The sequence below is a fragment of the Chroicocephalus ridibundus genome, chromosome 9, assembly GCF_963924245.1.
Source record: "Chroicocephalus ridibundus chromosome 9, bChrRid1.1, whole genome shotgun sequence".
Classification (NCBI taxonomy): domain Eukaryota; kingdom Metazoa; phylum Chordata; class Aves; order Charadriiformes; family Laridae; genus Chroicocephalus; species Chroicocephalus ridibundus.
The window spans coordinates 4,634,558-4,659,261 of NC_086292.1; the positions used below are offsets into that span (position 1 = coordinate 4,634,558).

General features: G+C 52.9%; 1 pseudogene; it reads right to left on the reverse strand.

The window, feature by feature from the left end:
* The window catches only part of LOC134520861 (uncharacterized), a 29,970-nt pseudogene that overhangs the window by 2,227 nt on the left and 3,039 nt on the right, over positions 1-24,704 (reverse strand).

Genomic DNA, 24,704 nt, shown 5'->3' on the forward strand with positions numbered 1-24,704 from the left:
TCCACCCTCCTTACAGAATCATAGAATGGCTTGGGTTGGAAGGGATTTTAAAGATCACCCAGTGCCACCCCCTGCCCTGGGCAGGGACACCTCCCACCAGACCAGGCTGCTCCAAGCCCCGTCCAACCTGGCCTTGAACCCCTCCAGGGATGGGGCAGCCACAGCTTCTCTGGGCAACCTGGGCCAGGGGCTCACCACCCTCACAGCAAAGAATTTCTTCCTAATATCTCATCTAAATCTCCCCTCTTTCATTTAAAACCATTACCCCTCATCCTATCGCTCCACTCCCTCATAAAGGGTCCCTCCCCGTCTTTCCTATAAGCCCCCTTTAGGTCCTGGGAGGCTGCTATAAGGTCTCCCCGGAGCCTTTTCTTCTCCAGGCTGAGGAGACCAGGAAGAGAAGGCTCTTCTCCAGGAAGAGAAGGCTCCTTGCAGGTGTATAGGAATTCCCAAGCTGTAATAACAGGATCACGAAGGTGTTGGGGGGGTTTATGACCTTGTTCAGGGCAGGGTACGCACACAGCTCCACCGGCAAGCTGCTATTTCCCACTTTGGCTTCTCAGTGCTCACGGGTGGATGTATTTACAGCATGCCGGCAAAACAACAGCAAAACCTAAACCTGCTCCGAAGCTGTGGTTAGTGACTCCTCCCTGGGCTTTCCTCGGCTGCCTGTTCCTGCCCTACCGCTGCCGTCACTTCTGCGAAGCGTGATTATTGTCACAACCGACGGGACTGCCTGCCAGCTCTCCCACTCGCTTACCGAGAGCTGAAGCACGGATATCACAAGATTAAAAGAATCGGCAATTTTGAGTGCCCAATTTGAGGCAGCAGATTTTTTTGATGGTACTTGGCCTTTTATATACTGCTCTCTACGTTCAAAGCAGAGCTCCTGACGGCTTCCTTTGGAGCCACGGATGTTTAGCACTTCTGAAATGAGCTCCCGTGATCTCAGATTTGAATATCTAAGAAATAAGGCGCATGTGGGATGTTATGTGCACCAGAGAAAATCATGGAAGGGGAGACCAGCCAGCATCACCTATCCATCCTGTGGCAGGGTCCAACCGGTCCCCAAAGGAAGGCTTGAGTGCCCGAATCCCAAGCCTCTCCTTCCTTTTCCTGCTTCGCAACATCCATCCTGATGAAGGTACGGCATGTTAATGGCAAAGGTACAGCAAATTTTGATGAGCCAAGTGCAAGCTGTCATTGCTCGAGGCTCAGCACGTGGCCAAGCTGGGTGGTGTTTTCCAGGCAGGAGAACATGAAGGGCACATCCCAGGCACAAAGACGCCCTCCCAGTTTTGCAGCTCCTGCTGTAAGGAGACCCGATGAAGAACGAGAGCTTCGTAGAGAAACGCTTGCCAGAATTCAGCGTATTTTTTTTGCACGAGCTTCATTCTCGGGAACAGATTAACCATTTTGGCTGAAACTCCCCAGAATGATTTAGCTTGAGGCAGACATCGGCATGGAAAATTTCATCTCAAACAATTAAAGTTTGGCAAAGCCGTGAGCAACTGAAAACACAGTCTCGTAACGTGTAGAGCGGGGTAAGCTCAGTAACCGGCGTTGCACCCAGTGCCCCATTTACTCATCTATTTCTGTAATTATTTGCTTAATCACAGAACACTTTTAATACTGTAAGCATAATTAATGCATTATTAAGAGCCGTGCAGGCCATAAACCTCCTCATGTCATAAGGAGAATAATTTGCATTTGCACACATTTTTTCATCCAAAGATCTTAAAGCACTTTCCTGAAGTAGACATCATTAACCCCAGGTTACAGATGGTGAAACCGAGACAGAGAGAATGTAAAGCCAATTGCCTCTTTCATTGCTAATGTCCTTGTCTGGCAGATCGCTCAGACGGGGCGTCGTGCACCAGAATACACAATCACAGAATCACAGAATCACAGAACGGCAGGGGTTGGAAGGGACCTCTGGAGATCATCTAGTCCAACCCCCTGCCAGAGCAGGGTCACCCAGAGCAGGTGGCACAGGAACGCCTCCAGGCGGGTTTGGAATGTCTCCAGAGACGGAGACTCCACCACCTCTCTGGGCAGCCTGGGCCAGGGCTCTGCCACCCTCAGGGGAAAGAAGTTCCTCCTCGTGTTTAGGTGGAACTTCCTATGCTCAATTTTGTGCCCGTTACCTCTTGTCCTGTCCCCGGGCACCACTGAAAAGAGCCTGGCCCCATCCTCCTGACACCCACCCTTTCAGTATTTATAAGTGTTAATAAGATCCCCCCTCAGCCGTCTTTTTTCCAGACTGAAGAGCCCCAAGTCCCTCAGCCTTTCTTCATAAGAGAGATGTTCCAGTCCCCTCATCATCTTGGTAGCCAAATTGGTGGGTCCTGCTGCCATGGGGAGGATCCAGCGTGTGCTGAGCTGAACCAACACCTCTCCATGGATATTCACCCTTCATGCTGGCTTGTGGTTGTCCCTGCCATCAGAGGGTGACTGCTGGCATCACCCTGAGCAAGGCTGCAGAAGGAGAGGTAAAAGGATGGCACTGACAATCGCAAGGGAAGAGCAGATATGCCGTGTCCGGAGAGATGCCCGTGCGGCTGGATGGAGATCTGCTGTCCTTGTGTCCCACCTGGGAACAGGACTTGGGCACACAGAGCTGTGGGCAGTGCTGAAGGAGATCTGCAGTCTCCATCCACCAGGAGATGGCCAGCAGGAATTTCACCAGGTCAGCAGGAATTTCAAAGGCGAGATGAGAATATTTTGGTTTGGATTGGAATTTACTTCCATTTACATTTCTTTTGGGAGTGTTTGTGAGAGCAAAGCTGTTCCTAAGTATTAGATAAAACGTATTCCTCACTCCATGCATCCTCTCAGCTCCATGGGACGGGGCAGCTGAGGTGGGCTGCAGGTGCGCCTGGGTCTGGCACAAGGAAACCAGAGACATGCGGGGACAAATAGGTTATTCTCTTTGCTCCTTTTCTGCCTCATCTCTCAAATTGTAGAGCAGTTTAATGGGCATCTTTCCTTTCCCAGAGGGAGAGGAGCGGTGGGGGTACAGAGATGTTGTCTGAGAGATTTGCTCCGAGAATCCTCCAGAGGTGGGAGCTTCCCAGGACTGGAGCGGAGTGATCCTGAAATGCCAGCCTGTGCAACATCCCACCCCCGCAGGCATCCCTGGTATTCCTGTGCTGAGGGAGCAGGGACAAGGGGCTAACATCCCTCCAACTTGGGCTACAAGCAGCTGGTGCTTGGCATTCGCCTCTGTCCTTCCCGGGCTCTGGATGCTTCGGCAGCGGATAACAGAGGATGCGCTCACTTTTCTTCTGTTTATGCGGGTGCTAATGTGAAGAGCAAACATCATCGCTTATAAAATATTTTGCAATTCATTTCCGGACAGAGCAGCAGACCAGTGCGACGTGGCAAAGCCCCGGCAGCGTCTGTCCTGGCGCTGGTGTGAAGCGAAGTGCCGGTGCCCCATCCTGAGCACCCCCCACCAGCCTCGCTGTCCCCAGGGGGCTGTGGATGGAGCCAGCTGGAGAAGGAGCTGAGCGAGACTCACCCAGGCCCTGCCTTAAAATCCCCGCTGGAAGGGAGGGCGGTTTTCCTTCCCGAGTAATATTTTTGGTCTAACATCATTGAGGGTGGCAGAGCCCTGGCACAGGCTGCCCAGAGAGGTGGTGGAGTCTCCGTCTCTGGAGACATTCCAAACCCGCCTGGAGGCGTTCCTGTGCCACCTGCTCTGGGTGACCCTGCTCTGGCAGGGGGTTGGACTAGATGATCTCCAGAGGGCCCTTCCAACCCTATGATTCTATGATTCTATGATCATTAGGTCGATTCTATGATTCTATGATCATTAGGTCTAACATTTTAGGTCAAGAGAGACAGCCAAGGCTCCCTGGAAATAGGAGAGTTAAGAGAAACCTTCAATTGCTCTCGGCGTGTCCACTGTGACAGCCGGGGGGGGGGGCTCAGTTTTGCAGTTTCAGGCTATTCCCCAGCACATTCATGCAAAGGGAAGGCAGAAAAGCAGGGGAGGAGTGCCCTGCCCTCTCCTGGGGACACCCCTGGTCCCCAGGCTGCAGCATCACCGGCCACCCCATGCCTGCATCTCCGTGCCGCCCTGCGAGCTGTCTGAGGGTCGAGTCGTCTCCCTCAATCTGTCTGGTTTTGATCAGGCTTTCCGTCCCGGAGCTGAGAGACTTCCCCCGATGACAGTTTCGTCAAAACGATTACATTTCGACACAAATCCTGGGTTTTGACAGCTCAACATTTTCTGACACAAACCAAAACAAAACAAGGCGCTCTTGGAAATTTCTCAACCAGCTGCAGCGTAATGTTGATGAGATTGTACATATTTGGGTGAGAAAAGGAATGGGAAAGAACCGTAAGCTTTCCTAGTTTGGTTCCCGAGGATTGTATTTCAAAGCCGGACGCCGGACCTGACAAACCCCGGGCCCTCGCAAACAAGGCGAGTCGGGTGAAATACAGCTGCCGTCCGTCACGTTAACACCGCGCGGGAACCGCTTTGGACAGGAGGCAAAGAAAATTACAGTGGCGAGAATTGAGGGAGGAAAATAATTGTTTCTTTTCACTGGAGCTTGTCGAGGAGGTTTGCCGCGGGAAGGGCTGCGGGGCTCCGGTTACTTGGCGCAGCCGGGAGGTACCGCCCAGACCAGCGTGTTTCCATCAGCTCACCCATCACCGGTGCCAACGCGCAGTTTAATAGTAATTGGCTAAGAAGCGTCAGCTATTCGAACCCGTCTTGCCTTTTTAATATTTTTTCCTGCGTAACAGCAACCTGCTTGCCCGAAATTTTAAGGCCCTTCAAGGCTGAACTGTGTCGACTCCGCTTTTCCGACGGCCAGGTCCCTCTTCTGCGCTCTTCTTGCCAGTCCTTCAGCTCCTCTCCTTGCCCCTCCTGCACCCTCGCTCTGGAAAAACAGAGCAGGCAAACCCCCCCCAAAAAAACCTGCCAGTATTTTAGGGATGGTGGTGTTCTTCTGTTTCACAGGTTGCATTGAAAAGAGAAAGAAATTTAAAAAAAAAATTAATTTTCAGAATGTTATTTTGGTTAAAAAATCCCACAGGTAGTATTGACGAAAACAAAACTGACCTTGGTTTATTTTTTTTTTAATAAGCCTCACAATATTTACCAAATCTGCCTTCTCTGGGTGCAAGGAAAACAGGGTCGCACACAAGGATTCCTCGCCATTTGGAAACGCCTGGACTTGCCGTATTTCCTGTGGGAGACGGGGACTGGGAAAAGGGGATGTACAGATGGGGAGGCATCCATCCGGGGCTCCATCCATGCTCCTGTTTCCAACGTTTTGCTGAATTGGGACCACCACGGAGAGGAAGGGCACAGACACAGGGCCAGCCAAGGCTGCGGAGCTGCAGCGCCCGTGCTGGGGAGAAATGGGTGCCCGGTGCTCCCCTCGGAGCCCGGACGCTGCTCCTGCCCAGCTCTTTCTGCAAGGACGGCACGGAGAGCCCGGCTCTGCCCTCCGCTGTGACTCGGGACACGCAGCTCCTTGGCACCGGAGAGCTGGAGCGGGAGGGAGAGGCTTGACGTTAATTGAGAGCGATGTCTTCGAGATAGGAGAATTTGAAAAATGAGACCTTAAACATGGCTGTGCTAGCTATTAGGGAGACTGCTAAGAGATGGAGGAGGGGGTGGGGGGCTTTTCCATTTTGAAAAAGTCTTCTTAGTTCCACTGGATAATCCCAATTTACAAACCAGCTGACTTTTAAAACGCTGCAATAATCCATTCATTAGCCCTCACTGCGAACCAGTGCCTCTGGGTATTTTAAGGTGGGATGGGTGGTTTAGGAGATAATTGCTGCACGTGCTTGAACCCCTTAGGAGGTGGCAGACTCTCTAATTTTGGTGAATTCCTCCGGGTGCACAGGCAGCTGCCCGGCAGGAGGGCTGTGCCATGCCGTGCCATGCCGTGCTGTGCTGTTCTGTGCCGTGCCATCCCTGCAGCGTGACTCATGGCAAGGCAGCCGAGCTCCACGCAGAAATTCCCAGCCTTCAAGAGCAACGACGGCTGCCCAAGGAATTGCAGGGTTGGGAAACAGGAGTCAGAAGAGCACCTGAAGAGGCATTTCTGGCATCAGCTGTAGAAAAAAAAGAGCAGTCCTGGACTTGGGAATAGCACAGAGCTCCTGGGGGAGCTCCTGGCTGGAAGGTAATACAGAGAAATGGTGCAAGCGCGTAAGGAGCGTCTTGCCATGGGTGCCAGGCTGAAATCAGCCCTTTCTGAAGTGGCCAGCAGAAAGAATACCCTTCAGCAGGTCCTCATTCCTGGAGGTGTTGGGCTCCCAGACCGCCCCTCAGCTCCAGTGCTGGTGCTGGGTGCATGGGAGGGCACTGGGACACCCGAGGAGCCGCCCCTCCGGAGCCCTGGGCAGGGACGTCGGCTTGCAGAGCATTAAATTTTTCCTTAAACAGGTTGTGAGATGCAGGTGGGAGCCTGCTGGCAGAAGCTTCCCAAACCCCACGGTATTTTAATGAAATATTTCAGTTTTGATGAACTGGCATTTTGTTTCCAAGCGTGTCCCCACCCCGCCGTTAGCCCGGCGCTGTGAGCAAGCCCAAAGCCCGGCAGCCCCCCATCCCCTCCGCTTCTCCGGGTCCCTGCCAGCACTCGGACCTCCGGCCGGGAGCAGGAATGTGTGACCAACAGATTTTAAACTGTCCAGGAGTCGAGCTTCTGACAAAAGCGTCTGTCTGCTCCCAGAATTGCCCGCAAATAGTTTATTTCCCAAGCCCTTTAAACTGTGATATTCTAATAACGTTTCCAGGGGAGAACTTCATCCACACAAAAGATACCGACGGGCCCGGTTGCCCCTTACTGCTTGCAAGCAATTCCTTTACTGAAGGATGTTTTTTTCTTTCGTTCTGAGCAGCATTTAGAGCGGTGCTCGTCCTGCGGTGCTGCGGCACCAGCCGACCGTCGTAATGTACAATCAGCCCGAAGAAGTGAACCTGATTGCAAACGCAACGCCAAACTGACCATCGAGGCTGAAACGCATCCTTCCCCCCCCACCCCCCGGCCCTGGCCTCCTCCCCGGAGCCCCCCGCAGAGCAGCAGAACAAAGAGGGAAAACACAAGATGATTTCTTTCAAAAGCTGTTTCCATTTTCCATAGCATTGTTCAGTGAGTATGAAGCTAAGCTATTTCCCCTGGGCTTTAGCCCAGCCTAAAAACAGGCACATCATGTTTTACCATAACTGGATGTGCCTGCGGAGCCCCACGGCAGGGCAGCAGCCCCAGCACAGGAAATCGGGGGGGATTTTCTGAATCGTGTGGATTGTCCCTTGTCATAGAATCATAGAATGGTTTGGGTTGGAAGGGATTTTAAAGATCACCCAGTGCCACCCCCTGCCCTGGGCAGGGACACCTCCCACCAGACCAGGCTGCTCCAAGCCCCGTCCAACCTGGCCTTGAACCCCTCCAGGGATGGGGCAGCCACAGCTTCTCTGGGCAACCTGGGCCAGGGGCTCACCCCCCTCACAGCAAAGAATTTCTTCCTAATATCTAACCTAAATCTCCCCTCTTCCAGTTTAAAGCTGTTACCCCTTGTCCTATCATTACACTCCCTGATCCAGAGTCCCTCCCCATCTCTCCTGTAGCCCCTTTGGGGAGCGGAAGGGACTCTAAGGTCTCCCCGGAGCCTTCTCTTCTCCAGGCTGAGCCCCCCCAGCTCTCTCAGCCTGTCCTCACAGCAGAGGGGCTCCAGCCCTCTGAGCATCTTCATGGCCTCCTCTGGACCCACTCCAACAGGTCCATGTCCTTCTTGTGCTGAGGACTCCAGGGCAGTACTCCAGGATGGTCCCAAATTTTCTTTTGAGCAGCACACTGGACCGTTGGAGCAGGAGGAGAACCCACCATTGAGCTGCCGGCCAGGCTGCAGGGGAGAGGGGTCTCTGCTGGCCAAGCTGAACGGGGTGCGCAGCTGACAATGGCAGCCGAGCGCGGGCTTATTTTAAGCAAAGATTTAAAGGCCGCTGAAAATGTTAGTGCATCCTTTTAGTTTGGTGCTGAGCAGCAGCCCCAGTTCCAGCCGACGCGCTGTCTCCTGAGTTTGCAAAGCCTTGTGCCTACGTGGGTGATGCTGCCTATGAGTCCTTCAAAATGTCATGGTGCTGGCATCTCTCCTTCACTTCTCTTCTTTACAGCCGCTCGCCAGTGAGGAGGAGGGAAAACCCATTAGGTTGCCCCTGAACACATCCCTCCTTGATGTCTCCATCCTCCCATTAGCTCGGTCCCCCCTGCGATGCCCAGCGCTGTCGGGAACGGTGTTGCCTTTTGCTCCCTTTCATCCGCTCTGCGACATTCGCGCGTTGCCATAAGACGCAGGGAAGGATTTCCATTTTGAAGGACACTGACGAGACCCCAGGGGCTTGCCATTAAAAGGAAGATGAGGAACGAGGGGAGAAGAAAAAAGACGAGCCCAGCCATCTCAGCTCTTTCTTTTCCCTTTTTTCCCCCCAAGTCAGAAGTTCCTAATTGGTCTGAGCTCTGCGGGGACTTGGGACCCCCCCGACCAACGGGACCCTGACACCAGCCCCAGCTCATCGGCTGCGGGAGGAGAGGCTGGAGCCGCTGCCAGCCCCCGCCTGGCCGCTCTTCTCCCTCCCCGCTCCCAACAGAGACGTTCAGTTCTGCAAAGATGTGGCAGAAAAAGGTGGAATAAATAATTGCGAAGATCTGAAAAACTTTTTTTTTTTTTTTTTTTTTTTGCGGTGGGAAATACATTCGGGGGAAGGGTGAAAAAATAAATAAGAGGGAAAGGTTTTGAACTGATGAAGAAAACAGGGTCTCGTCAGAGCGTCCCGGAGAGACCCCGTTTCCCATTAATGGAGAAAGCAAATTGGAGGCTAATTGCTGGATTTGTAGAGGGTTTTTTTACGTTGTATGAAACACGATCTGTGTTATGATTCATCCGTTCTGTGCACCAAGCGAGCAACTTCAGGAGGCAAGCTGCTTTAGCAATCAAGCGTCACCGAGGTTGCTAATGACAATGATTTCTGAGGCGGTGGATTGTCCCAGCACCAGAAGCGTGCTGGCGGCTGGGTGGGAAGGGGCCGGCCAGCTCCACCTCCCTGTCACTGGAGAAAGACCACGTCCCATGGCCACAGGGCTAGGCTGGAGCGTCCGATGGTCCTGCAGCTTCCCTCTGTGCCTCCAGCCCCTTTCCCCGGTTCCCCCAGCACCGCTTTCTGCCCTTTCGCCCCAAGACTTTCCACCCTGCAAGTCAGGGTTTCTGGGGCAGCAGGATACTCAGGGACACTTGTCGCCCAAAGTTCATCAAATCTCGTCACCGCAAGAGGGGATGCTCCAGGTTGGCAGGGGCTGCTAGAGGTGGGATTGCCGGAGGTGGGATTGCTGGAGGTGGGATTGCGTCTTCTGCTGTTGCCTTGTGGGTGGCATCTCCATAGGAACAGCAATGGAGAGGAGAGGGGACACACTGGCTCCGGGGAGCAGCATGGCCCAGGGAAGGGGTACAATGACTCTTTCTGTTTGAAGAGAGAGAGAGAAGGAATTTAAGGAAGGTGAAGGACAGAAAGGGATGAAGACAGGAGAGGTTTTCCACTTGCTGGATGGCTGAGCGGACTTTATTTTGGGAGGCTGCAGGGCATCTCATACATGAACAGCTCGTGAGAAGCAGACCCCGGTGCCTTGTGGCTCTTGGGGGCTATTGCTTGGGCATCACAATTGCAGATGGTCGTCTTCAAGTCCTGGTGGGAGTGGGACCATCATGATGGGGAAAGCATTTCAGAACCTGCGTTTGCACGCTTGCCTGCCCCCTGTTTTCCAGCTGGGAAACTGATGAGCAAATTTCAAGACCTCTGAAGGTGAGACCCAGCTGAGCATCAGTCAGCAGGTGTCCCGCAAGCTCCCCCCATGAGGCCACCGAGATTTCATGCCCAGCAAGCCATTCCCGTCCCATGCTCAGCCATGTCCCTCCAGCCGCCCGCCACTGTCAGCATGCCGGTGGGAATACTGGGACCGGGGAGCTCATCCTGCTGCAATCACGGATGGCGAGACACGTGTGGTGCCGGTGCTGCGGGTGCTGGAGCTGAACACCCCCGCAGCTATTACGGGAAAAGGAGCAGTGTCACACACGGAGTCTGGCGTGTCGCTTTGTTACATAGTAACGGGAAAATATTTTATGCATCAAAAAATAATATTTTGGCAAGATCCTTCACTCGCACTTGTTAAGTGCTTATCTCCATGCGGGAACCTGGATGCTGCAGGCCTTTGGACTCGGATGCTTTTTGTTCTTTGTACAAGGCCCAGCCTGATGTAGGTGCTGCTGCAGAGGGTAAAATAAATAGTAAAATACGAATAAATACCCTGTTGTCTGCTGCACCCGCCAAACTGTTTCGGTTCTTAAAATAATTGCATATGTGTTAAATGCCGCCTAATTAATGCGCACATATTTAGAGGAGGATTAACAGCAATGTAATCAATGCGGATCTATTATGGCTAATTACGTATGTGTATCTATTACATACCTCCTAATCTTCTATAAATATGGTTTTTATAATCACTTCGTTAGCAGGTATCTAAAGTAATGCAAAGAATTTGCAATACAAGTTAGGTCCTGGCTCCGTTCCAGCTCAGGTAATTACACCCTGGCCTCCCTCAATCCCTCTGCAGCTTCCCCTGGGAATATATTTCTTTTTAACGTCCTATCCAAAATCGTCTAATAGCGTCACTGAAAACCCTGTGCCACGTTGTGCCCCAAAGGGCACTGTGGCATGGCAGCAGAGGGTGGGATGCGGGATCTCTCTGGAGCAAACTGCAAAACATGCTGTGTATGTTTAGTCCATCAAAAATTGAGATTAGGTTATTATTAGTCCCCAAAGGATATCAGTAACAGCTTTCTAGTCTGGGGAAAAGACGCTGTTAAATAACGAGGAGGATCTGAGAGGCTTGTTGGAAGAAATCTCTCAATCTGTCTGTCTGGGCTCGTACACCACACTCATCACTGCGCTCCACAGCCACTGCTTTCCTCCGGGGACCGATGCTCAAATCCTGCTTACGTTACAGCTTGTGCTGGGTCTGATCCACCCCGGCATCACAGCAGCGCTTAAAGGAGGAGAGGTTTGGATGCACCCGGACCGCAGGGAATCCCCGGGTCTGGGGGATGCTGGTTTTTCCCAGCCGCAGAGCTGCGGTTCCTTCCCACCTCTGCCGTGCTGCCTCTGGGTTTTGTAAGCACCAACCTCTGTTGGCTTCTTTTTTTTTTTTTTCCACCCCTTTTTTTTTTTTTGAGCAATGACCTTGGGAAGAGCGTGCTGGGGTGAGATCTGTCATGCACGGCGAATGGTAAAGAGGTGGCAGCTGCGTAAACGTCAGGCTGTCCGGAGGGCTCAGGAAGCAAAAAACAACATACATGTTTCACCACAAGTCCAATTACGCTGGGGTTAAGTTTGGCACTTCAGTAGTCAAAACATCTTTCATGTGTCTCCTCAGGCTGGAAAACCCCCTCCAATAGCCACAGAAAGGGGGAAGCGTAACCCAATCTGCTGCTCCAGATTATTCAGTGTTCAACCATGTAATTGAGATTAATCACTTCTTCCTGTGATGCCCAGAAATACCTTTCATGTCTGGAGCGCTCTTCCCCGTTCTGAGAGACCTGCACTTTGGTACTTGTGGGGTGATGGAAATGGAGAGGGAGAGGCCAAGGTGGGGAATCCATCAGCCAGGTGCTACCAGTACGTGCGCTAGACAAGCAAGTGCTGGCCAAGCATCCCATGCTGGTCTGCAAGGTGAGACACGGCTCATGCAGGAGCCTCAAGGAAGGAGCTTCTCTGCCCCCATCCCATCATGTCATGCCTCATCATCCCAGAGGGATGTCGCGACAGAGATTAATTATTTAGCTGACTAATTGGCAAAACCAACTCACGTGAGCTTTCCAGGCTCTGCAGTAGCATCAAGCCAGGCATGAACCATCCCTGCCTGCTCCCGCACAGGGGACAGCACAATTGAACATGTTCTGCTCTCTGGCTTCCACCAGGCAACTCTGGAAAGGTGAGGAACCCTCTCAGATGCTGGGATTAAATAAGGCTACTTCCATCAGAAGTGTGAGCGAAGCACCGCGCTGCAGACATGGAGGTTTTCTCTTCTAATTCTTCAGGATTTGGTAACATCGATGTGCAATAGTCTGAAAAGCCAGGGTGGTTTCCCAGCCTGGAAGAGGTGGGAAACTCTAGTCTTCATAAGAAAAGCACGCGGGACCTTGCTTGCTTTTTTCCTGCGTGTTGCCGTCTGTTGGGGCTGATGGTTTTGAAGCACGGCCAGCAAGAGGGGCAGAAAACAAAGGTGTCCAGACCCAGGCAGCGGTAAAAACGTACCAACCGTAGGGATGGTGTCACCGCAGGGACACAGTGCACACCCCAGGATGTGGGACTGGTGGGAGGCAGCCCGGCCGGGGTGAGGAGCCCAAGGTGTGATGGTGAGAGGAGTAAAAAAGGGTTATGGAGGTGCTGGGCTTTGCAGCGGGTTGTGCTGCCGGCACAGACGTGCGTGCAAGCTTTGCTTTTCCATTTTAACCTAAAGACCCTAAAATATTGTGTTCCAGCTGACAACTAATAAAAGCTGTCGTGTCCTGTATCACAGCAAACATCTGCCAGCGGTATGGCTCCCAGTGGGATAAAAGCTCCAACAGGAGTTCAAGGTCTTTTTTGGGGCTTACCGAAAAAGAGCAGAGGGAGAAACAGGAGTGCGTAAGTCAGGGCTTCGCCTCCAAACAGAGCTCCTGAGCTCCTCTTGGCCAACCACACGTAGGAAGAGCAGCTTCGGATGAAGATGGGTCAGACCCCGGAGAGACTGTCCAAAGGTCAGCAGCATCCCAACCGCGGGAGACGTGTGACACCCGCTGCCTGGGTAACTTGAGAAGGAGTGAGCTAAGCTGTTGTAAGACACAGATTTAATGGCATTTCTCCCCCTGCGTTAGGTAGGCCGCTCTATGTTTATTGGTTCTGCTCTCAGGATGGGATAAGCTTGCACATTACCGGAGCTTGCACAGAGCCTCAGAGCCACTTCTTGGCATCGGCAGCGCTCGGCCTTTCGTGTGCTTTAAAGCTGAGCATATGTGCGTTTATACGAGTAGAGCCTCTCGGGCAAGCACTGTAAGTGAGGTGATGGAGGGAGGCGCTCGGATGTGTGCCCTTGCGTTTTATAAATAAATAGCGGTGAAGCAAACCATCGCCCGTCCCTCCGCCTGACCTGGCTGTCCTCCGCGGCTGGTTCGCGTGGCCGCGTGGGAGCGTGCGGGACGGTCGTGGGGCAGGAGCAGCGGGAAAGGCGGTTGTGAGAAGAGGTCTGGCAGCGTGGTTCTCAGCGCAGGTCGGGGTGCTGCAGCCCACGGAGGTGGGACGGGGGCCTCTGCCCAGCTCCCGGGGGACCCCAGCCACGAGACTCCCATGGGGATGCCTGGCCACCAGCCCAACCCAGCTCCTGATGCGGTGTTGGGCGGCAGCTGCCATGGAGAAAAATCCACAGTACCAGGCGAACAAGGGAAACCCAAACAAAAGCAGTGTGTGGCAGCGCGGCAACTGTGTGCGAAGGAAATGAGTAAAGACCCTACAGGACTCACTAATGGCTTCCACCGCGTGCTTCTGTCTCTTACGAGGTCTTCACTGTGCTAGTTTGGACACATCCCATATCCCACAGACCCTCATTATCCTACTTGTGTTCACCGCAGTTCTCCATAAATATTTTATGAGCATCCTCTTTGCAAGCCTTTCGTTTGGATTTGCCCAGTGAAACCGTCTGCGTGGAAAGGAGAAGAGAAGAGAGGGGAAATGAATAACAAGAATGATCACGGAAAAGAGGAAGGAGGGGGAGTGGAGGGGGTGGCAGGGAAAAGAAACCTCTATCTTTCCTCGATAACTAGGTTGTCTTGCCTTTGCTGTTGTCTGATAATGGGAGAACAGCTGCGTCCCTGAACCAGGGGACCCTTGCAGAGGGCTTGTTTTCAAGGAGTGATGCTCAGCTGCCTCTTGCATCACCCAGGGGACAGAGCCCGGAGCAGGGGAAGAGGAGAGCGAAGAGAAGAAATGCAGCCCCAGCACCTTCTCTCCTCCATCGTGGAGACACGTCCACCTGTACGTGGCTGTGAGGTTTTCTGGCCGGGAGCTGCTCCACAGACCCCGAGCAGCCTTGACAGATGGGAGTGTTTAAGCACACCTAATATTGCACGCGCCAGCCTGAGCCTGAGCCCCTCGCCCAGAGGGGCTTCGGGCGTGTGGTCCCCGGGGAGTGCTCCGCACGCAGCATCCTTCACCACCCTGGCCCAGGGTTCAGCCTGGTCCTTTCCTGGGCCAGCACGCAGGCATGGACATCCCTCGCCATTGCAATCTGCTCCTCCAACTGGCTTGGGAACATGGGCTATGGCCCCAGTTTGCCTTCAGGAGCTGCCCTCCCTCCTCTCACATCACTGGGTGCTGCAGCCCCAGCCCTGGGCTTTTTCTGCTGCGGTTTCCAAGGAGCAGTCCGAGCCCTTTCCACCACCGCCTCCGCCAAGAGAGAGCCTCCTGCAGCATGCCTATCCTTCTACTTCATGAGCTTCAAGCCAGGGCTGGCTGGGAAGCAAGAATTCCATTTAGAGAAAAAAAAAAAAAAACCAACAAAAAAAAAAACCCAACAACCAACCCTGAGGTTTGGAAATTGGTTTTCATCATCATTTTGAAGAGAAAGCGGACTGTTGATGACTACAAGCCAGGAAGGGAGCTGCTGGCACTGCTCTCCCCGGCTGCTCGTGGCCGTGGCCGTGCTCGCCGCCGTGGGGGTACGAGATCTCTCCGGTGGATGCAGGACCCGGGGCAGATCTCGAACCGTCCCTGGGCTCTCTCCAGAGAGCTTCTGTTATGGACGCCATAAATCTTCCTCGCCGAAGTGCTGTCCAACGTGGTAACATTCCCGTCCCGGTGGAGAAGTTGTACTGCAAATTCCTCACCGGCTGAAGGGTTTCCCAGAAAGGGGTGAGCTGGGGCTGAGCCAGGTGGGAGGAGGGGGCACAGGGGGTGCTGGGGCTGTCCCACGGGACCAGACCGGTGGTTCTCTGCAGCCATAGCCCCAAGCCCAAGAGGGCCTCGGGGGTCACTGCGGCCCCTCTGTAATTGAAGGATGTCTCTAGTGAAGGAGATAAATGCAATCGGCGTCTTCCAGAAAAACGATATTATCTAGGACCCTTTAGCAGACCTCACTTCCCTCCCATGGCCATGCAGCCCACATGCCCTCAAAGGGATGTAAAGAGACATTTATTGCCCAGCTTTTCCTTTATAAGACACTTTACTGCGGTATATGTTTAATGAATGAGGAGCTGGACTTCCAGCTTTTCCTTTGCAAAAATACGGAGCTTGCCGTTGGGGAATTTTTCCTGCTGAGGTACATTCCTAAATAAATAAATAAAGCAGTTAAATAATTTCCTGTCTAATTGGTAAGAGGATGAAATAAGTGACCTAATCAGTGTTTTCTGTCTCGAATTTCTGCCTAACTCTGACGTTACTTGCCCCAGCTTGATAGTACGGTAAGCCCAGCGTGTGTGGTGGAGTTACTCCAGTTTGTGCTGGAGCAATGGTGGGAAGCATCAGGCTTGTAGCCTTTAAGCTTTCCACAGCTCGTTTTAATCCTATCGAACCTTACCTGGAGCTGCAGAGGCCATAAAGAGTTTCTGTGCATCCCTGTTCTCCCTGTACAGCTGTCAGGAAGCAAGCCAGCCCAGATTCTTGTAAAGATGCCCACACAAAGCTAAAAAGGTACCGAACTACCCAAACCAAAGGTTGTCTCCTGTGACCCACGCAGCCGACGCTGGCTGCCAAAGCACGTGGTCAGCATCTAATCCCGGCCGGCACAAGGAAAACCGCTCCAAGATGTATTTATTACTGAGACGGATGAAAAATGACTAACACTCTGCTGAGGACTGGGTTGGGTCCCATCGCCTGCTCAGTCTCAGCAAGCAGAAGCAGAACCAAAATCAGGCTTCTTCCCTGCTAGGGAGGAATTTGGTGTTTCACAACCAGCTTTGCTGAAATGGAGCCATGCCGTACCCTCTCCCCTGTGCCGTCGCTCCCCCACCACCGCTGAAGGGCTGCACCTTTACCCTACACTTTTTGCAACTTAAGATTATCTCTCAGTGCCATAGAACGATGGTCCCATCTCTTCCCATAGATGAGTTTCTCACTCCTCTGCCTCTCTCTGTTGGATTATTTCCCTGAAATTTATCACCTGTTTTCCTTCCCTCAACCCATTCTTCCTAATTACACATTCCTCTACCTTTCTAAATCATTCCCCTCCCTTCTGCTTGCTGACACCCTTTAAACTAGATGAAGGTCAATGGCATGACACTTGCTTTTCTGCCTCCACCACCCCAACACGCGTAGGTTGCAGCCTTCAGACTTTCCCCGTGGTGCGTTCCCTGCTATAAAACTGGTTTTTCCCTCCTGGTTTCATGGTTGACCCTCCCAGCATCCAGCTGACGGGCACAAACCAAAAAAAGCCATGAGATGAATCGCTCGTTCACACAGAGTGGAGGTTTCCCAGCAAGGGGGACAGCAGTCATGCCGAGATGTCTGCAGACAGTCCCCGCAGGTGAGAACATCTGCCAAACCATCCAGATGGTCATCCTCTTCCTCCTCCTCTTCCTCCTCCTCCTCTCCAGCCCTCTTCATGCAATGCTCCTTGGGCTCTCTGCTTTCCCTCTACCTGTCCTCTCTCCCTCATGCTCAACCGCCAAATTCTTCCCCGTGGGCTTGGTTTTTTGTGGTGTGTGACCAGACTCCTGGTTGCACACAGGCAGGTCTGGCTCCCGGGGGGAAGGCAGGCAGCCAGGGCTCCGTGGCTGGAGGAGGACGCGTGCTCCACCACCGCTGCAGGCTGCGCTGCCTGGGTTGCAGCCCCCGATGAAATTTGACAAGTTAATCCAGTTTGGACGTTGCTACCTTCTGCATCCTCCCTCCACCACCGCCTTTCCCTCTCTTGGTGCCTCGTGCCGTGACTCCCCCAGACGGCTGGCTTATCTACATGCCATTTATTATTCGTCCTGCATCCACAGTCTGTTTGTTGCCGCATGAGACAGGAAAATAAAGTCAGTTCTGGCCTCAGGGGACCCTGTGCTCTGAAAGGAGAGGTACACAACGGCGAGAGATGCTGGGGACTCAGGAACAGCGGTAACACGGGACTTTTTAACCATGGTTTACATTACCAGCTCATTTACTATGGATATCACGGATGGAATAAGAGTGAGAGCAACTGGCGTGAGGCTGTGGATGCAGAGGAGGGCATCTGCAAGGGGCTGCGTGGGAAAGCCGGTCCATCAGCTGCCCCGGGCCATGCTCATGGTGCCTACACAACCGGACAGGTCAGAGAGGCTCCTCTCTAATCCACACCAAGGTTAAATGCAATGTTATGTCTTTTTTGTCACTGGCGTAGCAAGGTCAGCACAAGAAGAAGCTGCTGTGAAAGCTCCCCCACCTCAGTCCAGGACGTGCACCTTTGTGCACGGGTCCCTGCGAGGTGGTGGGTGCTGGAGACGTGGCAGCCAGCCCTGCTGCGAGGGGAGGATCAGGTTTTCCCCCATACTGGGAGCTCCCTGGTCGTCCTGCTGCATGGCTGTGCTGCCAAGGTGCACGACCGCAGCTGAGGGCTCCGGGAAAAGGCTGAGCCGGGGGCAGGTTTGGGAGCTGACATGCAGCCCCCAATTCCAAAAGCTGCATCCTTGATGTACCAACCCGAGATGCCCTGGCCAGGAGCCCCGCAGGCTGCCGCTGGTGCTGGATTCCTGGTCGGAGATCAAACCATCCCAGTGCCTTTCCTGCAACTGCCGCTCCTGCCTTTTGGCGTCAGGGGTCCGTGGGGACACGGGGACATTTGGAGGCAGAGGGAGGAGAGAGCTGCTGCTGCAGGAGAGGAGCAGCGGGGGGGACTCTCCCAGCGCCGTGGTCTCCACTGACAGGAGCACAGCGAGCTCCCGGGAGAGCCCATACGTGCACTTTCCCAGCCAGACCCATTTGCCTGCTGCAAAAGTCCCCACGCAGCCCCACTGCTGCGCAGAGGAAGCATCTCTCGCCCGAGGTGACACGTGGTGGCACGTTCCTGCTGTGGCATCTCCCTCCGCTGCCGAGGAGAGGCTGGACGAGCTCCGGGCGGCTGCCGACTTGCTTGGGAGCTTATGTCTCTCACGAAGATGAATTTCAGAGGAGGGACCATTCATCACGCCTTGTACCTATATTTATTTTTGGTTCGGTCTTTCAGCTTTTTTTTTTTTTTGCTTTTTGACAATTTGCTTTGCGCTGGGGAGAGATGAGCCGGGGGATGAAAGCGCGGGGCCAGGCTGAGGGGACCCATCCGTCACATCACACAGCACCGGGGCGGCCTCACAAGGTGCAGGGGGAAGAGAAAAGCTGGGACCGAGTTGTTCCTGCCAGGATTGAACAGATCTGCTGCCTCCTATTTAGCACTTCCATCCCTCTTAATGTTTCCTCCAAGGGGCAATGGCTTAGGGCAGCTTTTAGTATTATCCTTAATAGGAGAAATTTAAGACTAAGGATGGCTGCAAACTGGAAAACAAATTCCCCCAAAATAGGGCAGGCCACAAAGACAAAACAAGCAAGCCGCATTTTTTTGTTTTTCTCTGAGAAGTTCACATTTTTTCAGCGGGGGGAAAAAAAAAAATTAAAGCAAACAAGTTTGCAGGCTTTTGTTTGTTCGGGTTTTTGTTATATGGCTTTTGTGTGTGCATGAATGCGCGTGTGCGTGTGTGCATGCGTGGAATCTCTCGCTCCGGCTCTTTTCCCCAAGGGAAGCCAAAGTAGGGAAATAAAACCTAAAGTGGTTTTTTTTTATCATCGCTCTTCAGAAACTAAACAATTTCAGCTATGCAAGGATCCTTACAGAAGAAGGTAATTGAGATCACAGAGGCTTTTTCACCGCCCAGGCATTTTGATGAGTATTTTTCGATCCACCAGTTTTAAGTGCTGAATTTTTAATATTTGTTTGTTTGTTTGTTTTGCTATATGGCAAAATATTTTCACCCAAAACAGAGTTTCATGGTACCTGTTCCCTCCTGCCCAGCCTTTTCCCCGATGGCCAGGGCTGTCCTAACCCAGGTGACCCGGGTTCAGCCTGTGCCACCGCCCCGCGTCGGGGAGGATGCATCAGAGCCACTGATTAAAGCGGCATCACGCGCCTTGTGATCCGACTGCCGGGGGAGAGAAAAAGCAAGCGAGCTCGGCCAAAAAAGTGTAAATAAACAACGACATATGGTTCGCGGGACCCAGGCGGGGAAACCTCTAATCAACTTCTATTTAACAAATTGCCTAACTAACACTATGAGCTCATGCCTCAGAGACATGGTAACCGGCCCAGCCCCTCAAGGCTGATTGAGGCACTAATAAAACCACAAAAAGGCCTGAAAGCCTTTGCAGATGCTGGCGGCACTGCACGCTGGGGCTGCCGAAACCCGCCCTACTGGGGACCTCGTCGGTGCCCATCACCCCGGCACCATGCCCGGCACTATGCCCGGCACTGCTCCCTCCTGCAGGGTGCTTGTTCCTACACCACTGCTCGCCTTTGTGGCTATATTCAGCCCAATCCAGAAGCCAATCTGGCTGAAAATTGATCCGTGGGGATGCACTGATAGGACGAGGGGCAATGGCCTTAAACCAGAGCAGGACAGGTTTGGATCAGACATGAGGAAGAAGTTCTTTACACTGAGGGTGGTGAGACACTGGCCCAGGTTGCCCAGAGAGGGGGTGGAGGCCCCACCCCTGGAGACATTCAAGGCCAGGCTGGATGAGGCTCTGAGCAACCTGATCTAGTCGAAGATGTCCCTGCTCCCTGCAGGGGGGTTGGACTAGATGGCCTTTAGAGGTCCCTTCAACCCAACACATTCCATGATTCTATGATTTGGCCCCCTATCCCGAGCCAAGCGGGATTGGAGCCGGACTCCTCGGCAACGGGAGGAGGGGTGCAGAAGCAGCACCCCGATCCCTCCACACCACCCCATTCCTGACACTTTTTTATATATAACCTGCTTATCCCCGGGACCAGAGCCGCAGACGGGCCACAGGACGCAGGGAGAGATAAGGCTCTTCTCGCATTACCCGAAGCTGCCTTTCCGCCACTTGATAGCATTAATTATGACTTATTCCAATATAAAAGAAACCCTTCAGAAAGTTTCCCCCTGCTTTGCCTCTATCCCCATGTCCATTACAGGGACCCCCCCACCCCCACCCCTCCTGGCTCCCCTTTCCCTAAGCCCATGGGACTTCCCAGTTTTCAGCAATATGAGATACAGGAGTTTCTTTGAAAATGCTGCACGCTGGCAACTTTCCCACCTAAGTTTCAAATCTCACTGGATAATATTCTCCATATTCCTTTATGGAAACCAGAAATTCTGGCTTTTCTGTGCGCTCGACACAGCGTCGCTCACCGACACACGGCATCGCTGGGCTTAAAAAGGGAGCCGGGGCGAAGGCGGCTTCGTCAGCGGGCACGGTCCTCGTTAGCGGCCATCGAATAAATACGTGGGCTGCAATGCAGGGCGAAACTCTTCTGACAAGTAGTTTCTTTGCCAAAAAGTGCAGTTGCAGGTCAACCGAGACGGTTCACTAAATAGCAATGATATCCTACCCCCCCCAAAAAATATAATAAAAAAAAAAAATCAGATAAAATCAGTGAGGTTGAAACGTTTTGTTATGATGCTTTTCCAGGGAAGCTTTCTGATTTTTTTGTTTTGTTTGGTTTTGCTCTGAAATGATGTCTTCAGACAAAATTTGCCTATGTTTAATTCCAACCCACTTAAGGAGCTTAAGAAAAGGAAATCTTGCACAAGCAAAGGGACTGTTTGTTTTACGATTGAACAAAACATTTTGGTTGACTTGAAACAGGTTTGGGGGGGCGGACACGGGGGGGGGCGGATTTTTTATTTTGCTTTTCATTTTGCTGAGTGCAACCTCGGTTTTTGTCAACGTCTCCAAAGTTTCCTATTACCCCTGTGGAAAGATGGGCTGCCGAGGGCTGTTAAAGCCACATGCCTCAGCGCTGGGATGGTTATTAAAATCATATAGTCCCTAGAATGGCCGTGTGCCTGCAAATCATCAGACGAGTTCTCCAGCTCTCAGGAATTTCCAGCCTAAGTAATAAGGGATTATCCTGAAAGGGCACGGTGCAGGGAAGGGCTCTGGCGGTGCAGGGAAGGGCCCCGGTACAGGGAACGCTCCGGGGCTCTCCGGTTCTGGGATCCCCGCAGAGAGGAATTCTTGGAAAACCTCAGTTGCAAATGTGAGGAAAACGTGTTTTTCTCCCAGGATATCAGTACAGGAGAAACACAAGTCTGACCTAACCTGGTGCTGCTGGCTGCACCCATGAGCATCTCCCCGACGATACGGGAGCACGGCACGTCCACCCTGTGAACGGGGGGGAAGAAGGGGCCACTTCTCCTTCCATGTGATTTATAAATGGGCTGCGGATGCGTGCGTGGGGATAACCGGGTCTGATGCTTTCATGCACAGCGGGCAAGGACAGGCACGGGAGCCATCCCGGGGGAAAAAGTCTTTGCTCTGAGCATCACACGAGAGGAACGGAGCCGAGCATGGGGGCAGCAAGAGGGTGACGTGCCCTGAAATGTGAATTCAGCCCCATGGCTGGCTCCAGCAGAGCTGGATGAGGGCTGTCCCACCCCAAGGGCAGGGACGGGCTGGAGGGAACTGCCTAGCTCAGAAAGGGACAATAAAGAACCCTAAAAGAGAGCTCAACGCCCTAAAGAGTCCTTAAAACTCCTCAAACCGTCGTGGCTTGAGTCTGACTCACGCAGAAGCTGCTTTGCAGCAGCAATAACGGCAGCTCGGATGGGAAGGATCCTGCCCAAGGCCGGAAGGTGTAAAGCAGCCCTGGGGAAAGAGGGACGGAGCCCCGAGAGGGGGCTGGTGCTGGGGCCAAGCGCCCATCAAACAGGTGCGTGCAAAGCGAATGTCAACTCAGCTAAATGGAAATGTTCCCTCCCAGCCCTCTGAAGTGTAACTGCCAGGCTTCCCGCTGCTCTTAATCTATATCACATTGAGTAGCTAAATATATTCACAGTATAGTACAGCAGGGCCTTACTAATCTGCCCTTCATCATTTGGACACACAAAAATGGCTCTCTCCGCATCCCAGCACAGGTTTAATAGCAGAGCCATCACGCTGAAGGTCTCCTATTACCAAGACTTCATCGTTTTGGCAAGGGTGACTAGAGCGTGCTCACGAGGACATTACGGAGGATGCACATCAGTAATTGAAACAAAACTGCAGTTGTCAAAATGAATGAGCAAAGTGTGTTTCCTGCTGTCCTAACCTTGCCCTCTTCTCATTGTGTTTGTTTGGGAAACAAATTGCATTTGTTAATTTGCAAAACAATTCTCCCAGTCATTAGTGTGACTCAGGGCCTAATCCTGGGGGTATTTTCATTCCGGGGAACTTGAATCCTCATCCCCGGCTGCGCGGGCTCTGTCCTGGGCTCCATCCCTGTTGGACCGGGGCTGTTTGGGGAGCGGTGCCCAGAGACCTCCCTTGGGCTGGGTCTTCCGAATCAATCTGAGGACAGACAGCGTTCCCGTCCTCGTGCGCAGGAAACCACAGGATGCCCATCAGCTGCGGAGCGATTTGGCCTAAATCCGTGCTATAAAAGGGGCGTGCGGCAGGCTCAGACAGCTGTCTCTAACCCACACACCGAAAGATAACTGACTTCAGCCGGCAAATCTAGGCAAGAAATGTTCTTTGCGGAGGCTTGGGCGTAGGCTGGGAGCCCACCTTTGGCATGCGGTGGAGATTACCCTCATCCAGCTCCCTTGTGGGGAGAGCCCTGCCACCGGGGGGAAAACAGGAGCCCCAGCCCTTTCTTGGGGGATGGGGGTAGCCAAGGTGCTTCGTTGTGCTTGGCCACCCCTAGCCAGCCAATCTAGCCATCTCCCACTCCCTGTGTCTGCATTAGCATTCCCCAAATCCTTTTAATGCAGTGCATCTGATAAGGGATCTGCCTGTATTGGATTTTTTTTTTTTTTTTTTTTCCCTTTGACACATAACCCAGCTGGCTGGGTGGCGGCTCGGGGAGGAATCAAACGTTCAGTAACAAATGAGTAAATCAAGTTACCATTTTACATCTCTTTAAGTTGTTTCCCTCTAAGAGCTCCCCAGATTTTATCTCAGGTAGCTTAATTCGAACAGGATAGCGAGGGCTCCTCAGAGTTCGTCCTGCTTACCAAGGGAAGGGCAGCCCCCACCAGGTAGAAGCAAGCTTTGCTCGGGAAAGCTAGCAAAAGGGAAGGAGAAAGGCAGGGATAATTGATTGCATCTTGTGGGAAGGTCCAGTAAACAGCCAGGAGTCCCTGAGTCCCCGAGACTGCGAGGGAGACGTCCCGGGGGCAGTTCCAGCCCGTTGTTCAGAGGGGGCAGCTGTGTTTCAGGGGGAGCCGCGCTGCCCCGCAGAAACCGTGTGCGTGCGGGTGGCCGGTTTGCACCCCCACCATCCCCAGCTTCTTCCGTGCATCCCGCACTGCCCTCGCTGAGAGCAGATTTACTGAAGGTTTTTGTTCCCCGGTCCACGGAGTTTGGAGAGGATGAAGGGTGACTTCCCCAGGTTTCACCTTACTCCGTTACGGCCTCAGACTTCGTTGTTCCCGAGGACCAGCTCTCTCTCACCCACGGTCCTAACGCCCGGGGATTTCATAGAATCACTCATAGAATTGCTGAGGTTGGAAGGGACCTTTAAGATCATCAAGTCAGACCTTTAACCTACCCTGACAAAAGCCACTTCGTTTAGAAGTCCTAAGTGCCCCAAGTGCCCCATCCACCCTTTTTTTAAACACCTCCAGGGATGGTGAATCCACCACCTCCCTGGGCAGCCTATTCCAATGTTTAATAACCCTTTCAGTGAAAAAATGTTTCCTAATATCCAATCTAAACCTCCCCTGACATAACTTGAACCCGTTTCCTCTCGTCCTATCACTTGTCACCAGGGAGAAGAGGTCAGCCCCCATCTCTCTACAACCTCCTTTCAGGTAGTTGTAGAGGGTGATAAGGTCTCCCCTCAGCCTCCTCTTCTCCAGGCTAAACAACCCCAGCTCCCTCAGTCGTTCTTCATGAGGTTTGTCCTCCAGACCCCTCACCAGCTTTGTAGCCCTTCTCTGGACACGCTCCAACACCTCAATGTCCCTCTTGTAGCGAGGGGCCCAAAACTGAACGCAGTACTCGAGGTGGGGCCTCACCAGTGCCGAGTACAGGGGGATGATCACTTCCCTAGTCCGGCTCACCACACTATTCCTGATACAGGCTAGGATGCTGTTGGCCTTCTTGCCTTGAAAGTAGAAGTTGCTCTTCCAGGCAAGGGCTGAGCAATGGCTGCCACTAAATAAGCCCCTGTGGGCACGTGGCCATGCTCGGTTCTTGTCCCAGGCTACTCCACGCCTGCTATAACTTCAGATGAAGTTCACATCACTTCCCCCGGGCTGTGAATCCTGTGTATATTCCCTCCATCCCAGGACCGGGAGGTCTGCTTGCACACTCTGGTCTGGGTGTGCAGAAACACATCCCCCTCCCGTGGGCAGAGACGCCCATTCCAGACTGGGAGAACTGGGCAGCTGCTGCTGAGCTTTGCCATTTTCTTCTCCTGAAGTCTTTCTGTACAGAAATTCACCAGATTTCCCTAATCTGAGAGATAATAACCTGAGGAATTTCTAGTCAG